General features: G+C 37.2%; 1 non-coding gene across 1 annotated transcript; it reads left to right on the forward strand.

The window, feature by feature from the left end:
- TRNAY-AUA lies at positions 544-615 on the forward strand. The gene has a single exon. It is a non-coding gene; the product is annotated as a tRNA-Tyr (tRNA).

Genomic DNA, 7644 nt, shown 5'->3' on the forward strand with positions numbered 1-7644 from the left:
AATGGTTTTAACAATAGAGTTACATGATCACATTTGCTATATAAACTGCTGACTTTGGAAATGAACAAGGCAAGACGAAAGCAAATATTTGAGTTGGGAGGATTTTATTCTAATCTAAATGAGACATGATGATAGCCATTTAGAAGCTAAAGTAGATAAGAATATCACTGATGCAGGTCTTATTTATTGTTATGCTCTTATGTTAAACAATGTAGCAATTTTCAATAGCATTTTCTATTTCCTTATCTTTCTTCCTTACTTTGCTAAAACTCAGATTCCTCTTGTGGCTGTACTACATTCACATGCTCTGAGCATGTAGTTTATCTCCAAAGATCCTTCAGTTCATCAATGGGCCAAGCAGAGTACAGCTTTGATTAGTTTAACTCAGTTATGCAAGTGAGTACTGGGCAGAAGGCTGTATTCAGAAACATTACCATAGAAATCACAAGTCTTGGTGATATATTATGACTTCTAGAAGGCTCACAGAGGTAGGGTACTTTAACATGACATAAAGTTAGACATGACTATTGAAGATCAAAGACTTCCCTGGTGGCTCAGATGGTAAAGCATCTGCCTATAATGCAGGAGACCCAGGTTCGATCCCTGGGTTGGGAAGATCTTCTGGAGAAGGAAATGGCAACCCAATCCAGTACTCTTGCCTGGAAAATCTCATGGACAGAGGAACGTGGTAGGCTACAGTCCATGCAGTTACAAAGAGTCAGACACGACTGAGAGACTTCACTTCTTCACTGAAGATGAAAGGAGGTAAAATACGTGGTCCAGGTATGAAAGCAAGAGAGTCCCCAGTTATCATTAGTTCCAGTGATCTACTGGGGAAATTTGTGCTTCCAAGCTTTCAACCAGTATCTGTACTCAGTCGCTTCAATCGTGTCTGACCCTTCGTGACCTTATGAACTGTAGCCCACCAGGCTCCTCTGTCCATGGGATTCTCTAGTTAAGAATACTGGAGTGGGTTGCCATGCCTTACCCCAGGAAATCTTTCCAACCCAGAGATCAAACCCATGTCTCCTGCATCTCCTGCACTGCAGGCAGATTCTTTACTGCTGAGCCACAGGGGAAGGCCTAAACTTTCAACACTAGCCTCTATGAAGTTAGAGGATACGGTCCAAAATGATGAGGGGTCACTCTTTGCCAAGAGATAAAGTGAAAGTCACTCAGTCATGTCCAACTCTTTGTAACCCTTGTACTGCAGCCTGCCAGGTTCCTCTGTCCATAGAATTCTCCAGACAAGAATACTGGAGTGGGTTGCCATTCCCTTCTCCAGGAGATCTTCCTGACCCACCCCAGGGATTGAGCCCGGGTCTGCCATATTGCAGGCAAAGTCTTTACCAGGGAAGCCCAAGAGATAAAGTAAAGTTTAATCAACTGCCTACTACACCTTCTACCTGAACATTCTGAATGCCTGGTTTCCAGAGACTAGCAAGGGATAGCAAAACAATTATTCTGGCAGGGATATTCTATGCAGATTAACAGGAGACAGTGATACTTTTTTTTTTTTTTAAGACAATGGTAGCAGAGATGAGTGTTGGTGAGACCCTACTTTGCTAACATTTGCTGTTACCTTGCCAAATTATGAATGTCAATGATCGTGTGCAGCAGTCCCCTTGTCTATGAGAAGATTTTCACCACCAGGATACAGACCCTACAGAAACAAGCATTTAGCTCATAGTGCCAGATTAACAAAATCATGGAAATGAAAGTAAGAGTGAGGAAAATTTAGAATGTATGAATGGAAGAAAAGAAAGTGAATACCAGTTGTAGCCCTGAGGTCAACTGCAGTGGTGGGGCCTATAGTTTATCTAACTAAATTCCTTCTTCTAAGCTTTCCATAGTAACAGTGAAAGAACTGTTCCAAAAATATAGACAGAGAAGTGAATTTATACTATGCAAAGGATGAGCCATGGAAACCATGGATGTATGTCACCCATATCTCCATTTAAGAGGGAAACTACTATAAGGAATGTAGTAAACTGATAGCAGCTTCCTGCTGCTGCACCACTGAAATCTGTCATTAATCCTCTTGCCACTATTTCCAGGATGCTGCCAGTCAACAACTGAATGAAATTACAAGAACTGGTTAATTCATATACATCATGGAACTTCTCTAATTGATAGTTTGTTTTTGAACTCATTAGGGGTCTTGTTAATATTCTTTCAGAGTCACACTGCAGTTTAAGCCTTTTTCTATTCAATTTGGGCTTCCCTTGTGGCTCAGCTGGTAAAGAATCCATCTGCAATGCAGGAGACCTGGGTTCAGTTCCTGGGTTGGGAAGATCCCCTGGAGAAGGGAAAGGCTACCCACTCCAGTATTCTGGCCTGGAGAATTCCATGGACTGTATAGTCGATGGGGTTGCAGAGTCGGATACAACTGAGTGACTTTCACTTTCTACCCAATCCTTCCTCACCCATTTCCCTTTAAATGTGTCAAATTTTACTATGATCTGGAAGTTTTCCTCAGATTCCTGCTGCCTTAAATGTAAACAGGCATTTCCCCTAACAAATCTCTTTTATTTCCTATTCCATCACAGCATCTGCTTCTTAAAGGACCTAAACTGCCATACAGAGGTACTAGGGCTCTTGATAATAGCCCTAAAACTCGAAGAATTGGATAAGGAACTTAAGAAAATCTCAAAAATGTATAGCTGGTAGATAAAAAGAGATAGCCTTTTCTTTATAATACTCATTGAGTAAGTTTATCCTTATTTAGGATTCAGCTAACCTAATTCCTCCATAAATTTGAAGTGATAAAGTGTTACTGTATCAACAAATTGCTCATACAAGAAAATTAAAATAAAATAGTCAACATATTGCACGATTACTTCAGAATATTTTTCTTCTCAGATTTTTTTTGGGAGGTAGAATAATGGGGAATTTTCAGTTGATAGTATAAAAATACATTAATATGGTCTTCCCCTGACACATCTTAACTGTCCAAGAAAAGAAAAGGCAATGGTATCTTTGATGGAATGTGTAATTGGATTTCCCCAAACCTGAATTTTTTATTAAACATTTATCTTTTTTCTTGTCATCAGAGTCACCATTTAATGTTTATGTAAGTATTCTAAAATGTTTTCTTCTTTTAAAATATTGATATTATAATTAGAAGAAGCACATCTGAGCAACATGCACACAGACACTATGAAAATGCAAATCAAAACCACAATAAGAGGCCATTACATCCACCAGGTTGTCTGCAAGTACTGGAGACAAAAGTATTGGAGAGAATCTGGACAAATTGGAATACTCACACATTATTAATGTGACTGTAAAATGGCACAATAATTTTAGAAAATTGGTGATTCATCAAAACGTTAAGCATAGTCTACTCCTAAGAATATACTCAAACGAAAGGAAATCTGTCCACACAAAACTTTTACACAAACGCTCACAGGAAAGTTATTCATAATAGGAAAAAGTGGAACCACTTAAATATTCATATGTGATAAATGGATAAACAAAATATTATATACTCAAAAATGAGGTACCATTTGACAAATAACAACAATAGAATACCAATGCATGGTACAACATGAACTTTGAAAACATTACGTTGAATGAAAGCAGTCAGTCATGAAAGACCACACATTACATGATTCAATTTATATAAAATGTCCAGAATAGAGAAATCTATATACAGACAATAATAGTCAACAAAACTGTGTATTTTGGGTAGCAGGGAGAAGGGCTGAGGTAACAAAGAATGACTGCTGATGAGTATGGAGTTTATTTTTGAGGTGATAAAAGTGTTTTATAATTAGAATGTGGCAATAGGTGCCCTTTCTGAATATATTTTTTTTAAAACATTGAGTGTACACTTTAAACGTGTAAATTATATGATATATGAATTATATATCAGTAAAATTACAAACTCTGATAGGAGCATATAATTTGAATTAACAGTTTTATGCCTACAGGTGAGGTATGTTCTTTAGTCTTCTCTTTGAAAAGTCTTTAATATAAAATTATTTGCTGAATAATTTAGCATATTTCAACTTTTCTTTCATAGTTATTTTTAGCTTAAAATCTTTAAATCTGTCTCACTTGGAGTATTTTGACTAAATATCATTTTGATCTTTTGTTTAATTTTTTATTTTAAATTTCAAATGTTGGAGGATAATTATTTTTATTACAAAGAGTATAATTTAAATGTTCTTATTAAAAATGCATGCTTCTTATCCACTCTTAAAAAAAAAAAAGTAGATGCTTTTTTATTATACTGCTGGGCTTATATTGCTCAACCACATACAATTTATCATTATCAAATCATTGTTTTATGTTTTCAAGTTCACCACAGTCTACTAGTGATTTTCAATTATTTCGTTATCAAAACCAATGAATCAGGAATGTAAGTGATTATACTAAATATTTATTATGCACATTCTTGGACATAATACTCATTTACAAATTGTTCGTTTAAGAGAAGTAATCCACTCACACTTAAGCTATACATAGCAATTGGTGTGATTGTGAACAGGGTTGTTGCTAACTAAAGTTATGCCAATATGAGAATTTTAATAAACTTTAATAGAGCTTGAAAAAGGAATAAGAAAAAGACATGTCAAATTCTCCAATTACAGTTGTATGTTTGTGTATTTATCAGTCAGTTCAGTTCAGTCACTCAGTTGTGTCCGATTATTTGTGGCCCAATGGACTACAGCATGCCAGGCCTCCCTGTCCATCAACAACTCCCAGAGTTTACCCAAACTCATGTCCACTGAGTCGGTGATGCCATCCGACCATCTCGTCCTCTGTTGTCCCCTTCTCCTCCTGCCCTCTATCTTTCCCAGCATCACGGTCTTTTCAAATGAGTCAGCTCTTTGCATCCGGTGGCCAAAGTATTGAAGTTTGACCTTCAACATCAAGTCTTTCCAATGAACGCCCAGGACTGATCTCCTTTAGGATGGACTGGTTGGATCTCCTTGCAGTCCAAGGGACTCTCAAGAGTCTTCTCCAATACCACAGTTCAAAAGCATCAATTCTTCAGCACTCAGCTTTCTTTAGTGTACAACTGTCACATTCATACATGACTACTGGAAAAACAATAGCCTGCAGTCACCATCTGCAGTGATTTTGGAGCACAGAAAAAATAAAGTCAGCCACTGTTTACACTTGTTTCCTCATCTATTTGCCATGAAGTGATGGGACCAGATGCCATGATCTTCGTTTTCTGAGTGTTGAGCTTTAAGCCAACTTTTTCACTCTCCTCTTTCACTTTCATCAAGAGGCCCTTTAGTTCTTCACTTTCTGCCATAATGGTGGTGTCATCTGCATATCTGAGGTTATTGATCTTTCTCCTGGCAATCTTCATTCCAGCTTATGTTTCATCCAGCCCAGTGTTTCTCATGATGTACTCTGCATATAAGTTAAATAAGCAGAGAGACAATATATAGCCTTGATGTCCTCCTTTTCCTATTTGGAACCAGTCTGTTGCTCCATGTCCAGTTCTAACTGTTGCTTCCTGACCTGCATACAGGTTTCTCAAGAGGCAGGTCAGGTGGTCTGGTATTCCCATCTCTTTCAGAATTTTCCACAGTTTATTGTGATCCACACAGTCAAAGGCTCTGGCATAGTCAATAAAGCAGAAGCAGATGTTTTTTCTGGAACTCTCTTGCTTTTTGGATGATCCAGCAGATGTTGGCAATTTGATCTGTGGTTCCTCTGCCTTTTCTAAAACCAGCTTGAACATCTGGAAGTTCACGGTTTATATATTGCTGATGCCTGGCTTGGAGAATTTTGAGCATTATTTTGCTAGCATGTGAGATGAGGTCAATTGTATGGTAGTCTAAGCATTCTTTGGCATTGCCTTTCTTTGGAACTGGAATGAAAAGTTACTTTTTCCAGTCCCATGGCCACTGTTGAGTTTTCCAAATTTGCTGGCATATTGAGTGCAGCACTTTCACAGCATCATCTTTTAGGATCTGAAATAGCTCAACTGGAATTCCATCACCTCCTCTAGCTGTGCTTGTAGTGATGCTTCCTAAGGCCCACTTGACTTCACATTCCTAGATGTCTGGATCTAGGTGAGTGATCACACCATCGTGACTATCTGCATCATATGATCTTTTTGGTATAGTTCGTCTGTGTATTCTTGCCTCCTCTTCTTAATATCTTCTGCTTCTGTTAGGTCTATACTATTCTGTCCTTTATTGAGCCCATCTTTGCATGAAATGTTCCCTTGGCATCTCTAATTTTCTTGAAGAGATCTCTAGTCTTTCCCATTCTGTTGTTTTCCTCTCTTTCTTTGCATTGATTGCTGAGGAAGGCTTTCTTATCTCTCCTTGCTATTCTTTGGAATTCTGCATTCAAATGGGTCTATCTTTCCTTTTTTTCCTTTCCTTTTTACTTCTCTTTTTTTCACAGCTATTTGTAAGGCCTCCTCAGACAGCCATTTTGCTTTTTTGCATTTCTTTTTCTTGGGGATGATCTCACTCCCTGTCTCCTGTACAAACCTTGGTCCATAATTCATCAGGTACTCTGTCTATCAGATGTAGTCCCTTAAATCTACTTCTCACTTTCATTGTATAATCATAAGATATTGATTCATCCTTCTATCTAATTAGGTTTTGTGTCATGTATTTAGGGTCTCACATTTGGTGAATATGCAATTAAAACCTTTATGGCTTTTCAGTGAGTTGATCATTGTATTAGTGTATATTGATCGCTTTTGTTTCTAGCAATTTTATTTGTTCTGAGGTCTACTTCTCTGCATGTATTTCCTTAATATTTGTATGGTATATCTTTTTCCACCAGTTTGCTTTGAATCTACCTTTGTTATTAAATTTGAAGTGAGTCACATGTACATGGCGTTTGGTCATATTTTTTCCTCCATTCTATTTAAGGCAATTGTTGATAATATCAGCTCTTAAACCTGTCATTTTATTTGTCTTCTCCTAGTTTCCTCTGATTGTTTTTCTTCTGTTCCTTTTGTCTTCCCAAGTTACTTAACAGTTCTTGTGTTTTTGAATATATCTTTGCATATTTTGCTTATTGGTTGTTCTGGATATTGTAATAGATATATTTATTAGCAGTCTACTGACAAAAACATTTTGAGTAAAGTGTGAAAGCTTTGCTTCCTCCCCTTTTCTGTCTCTACTTTTCATCAATCCTCAGTACTATTTAGGGGAAGTCTTAACCCTCTATGCCCTGATTGTCCAGGTTGAAACTTGCCCCATGGTCAAATCAAATGATACTACAGTTTCAGTAGACTAACACTCTGAGAAATTGCTGTGTTTTTTTTTTCCCCCTACAAATGTAAAGATATAAAATTTCCAAGAGATTCCAACTACTTTTGACTCAGGAAATATAGTAAGGAAGTGACTAAAATTGTAGAAACAGCAGCTGAAGTAATCCCTCATTCCCCTAGAGAGCCCATTACAATAGTATCACTTTCAGAGGGTACTAATATTGCTCAGAGAAGTGGTAATAGTATCATAGTCGAATAGGAAAGAAAAGGAAGTACTGAAGTAGTCCCATTAATATAACTGCTTATCTCAACAAAATAAGAGTTATAGCTTCACAAGTCTATCTCTGCATAAATATTATTCATTTACAAGAAATTAATATTATTAAATAATTATCCTCCGCTAAGTCAATTCAGCCATGTTCGACTCTGTGCGACCCCAC

Source organism: Capra hircus, chromosome 14 (assembly GCF_001704415.2).
Source record: "Capra hircus breed San Clemente chromosome 14, ASM170441v1, whole genome shotgun sequence".
NCBI classification, from domain to species: domain Eukaryota; kingdom Metazoa; phylum Chordata; class Mammalia; order Artiodactyla; family Bovidae; genus Capra; species Capra hircus.